A 1,851-nucleotide genomic window follows, 5' to 3' on the forward strand; every position below is an offset into this window, starting at 1 on the left:
GTCTAAAATCATTTAACATCACTTACCATATAATCTAAAGAATATTACAAATAACAATTTATGGAAACTAATTCTCAAAATTATTGAAAGATTAATAATGTTTTATTTATTACTTTTAATATTTATAAACTATAATATAATGAACGAAATTTTATATAAGATAATTATAATAGTTTTATATTCTACTTGATGAATTGTATTTGAATATAATTATATAATAACTATTTTAAATATTACAAAATTCAAACATGTTTATTAATATTATTTTTAAATTATTTATCGTTGTTTGAAGAATAAATTTATCAGAATTTTAAATTAATTTATAAAAATATAAACCTATTATATATTGATTGAGAAGTCACATAAGTGATTTTTTATTACGTGTCGATCATAAATAAACTCTTCAAATTGTTATAATTTGATTGGCCGATGATTTTTAATTTTATTTATTATAATTATATCTAAAAAGAAAGGATAATTCAATTGCCACTTTCCAAATAATCTACATAATTTTAGAAATAATTATTTATGGTAACTAATTGTTGAAACTATGAAAGAGTAATAGTGTGATCAATTTTTTATATATTTATAAATTACATAAAATAATAAAAAAAATGTTTATTCATGCATGCTTTATAAATCATTTATAAAATTATAAATAAATTTATAAAATTATTTATATTGGCTTATCAGATGTTTTAAATTATTATGAGAGGTTCTAAGTCATTTATAGAAGCTTATATATTAATTTATAAAATGTATTTTGAAAATTTATTTTATATTAAATGAGAACTCACTTAATTAATTTTTTCTTAGGAGTCTTTGAGTTTTAGAAAAACTATTATAATTTGATTCGTTAATAGATTTTCTATTTTATTTATTTTATGAGTAAAAAAATCAATTCTGGAACCAATTTTTATCAGTATCCAAACAATATAAATATATTTCATAATATAATTTATGGTAATTAAATATGTGATTTATATAAAATATATGTAATGCTCATAAAATCATTTTATTACTCAAGTATTTATAAACTATATAATATATTTCAAAAGTAATTTATATAATTGATATAGTAGTTTTATATTCCTATGTAGTTGAATATGAATATATAGAGAATGTGTAACAATCATATTGCTTTTATCTTTTAATCTTAATAAAGACATATGACTTTAGCTATAAATTATTTAAAAATCAAATGTTTCAATACTCCGTACCTTCAAAACTCATTTTTATTAAAAACTGAATTATGAATATTATATATAACTAATTTTAGTAAAAAATTTAAATACAAAATATCGACAGATATTTAAAATAGTCATAATCATCTTTTTCAAAAATAATTATTCTTTAAAAATATTTAACAGTAAACATATATACAATTTTTGATGATGAAAAATATCTTAATTTGACAAACTATAATAAATATATTGTTACAAAACATTCAAACCCGCAAAATTACGGGCATCCACCTAATAATTTTATAACTCACGTGAAAGTTAACTAAATGGGACCGACCCATACATAATGATAATGTGGTGGTGAGGTTAAAATAGCGTTTAAATGTTTAGCATTCATTGGCTTGCATTTAAGTTGGTAATATATTACGAATATTCCCTTAATTTGATTAATATTTTTAAGTAAAAACCAGTGGCACAACTTGTAATTAACAAATATAATTAAGGGCTAATTTTCATTTGTACTTCACTTTTAATAGTTTAGATTGATGTAGGTTTATTTCAAAGTTTTAAAAACACTAAACCTAAAATTGTAAAAAAATTGATTTATAGAGCCATTATATTTCATTTTAAAGATTTTGGGCTCTAGCTTTAGTTTTTATTAATAAAG

The sequence above is a fragment of the Brassica oleracea genome, chromosome C5 (genome assembly GCF_000695525.1).
Source record: "Brassica oleracea var. oleracea cultivar TO1000 chromosome C5, BOL, whole genome shotgun sequence".
NCBI lineage: Eukaryota > Viridiplantae > Streptophyta > Magnoliopsida > Brassicales > Brassicaceae > Brassica > Brassica oleracea.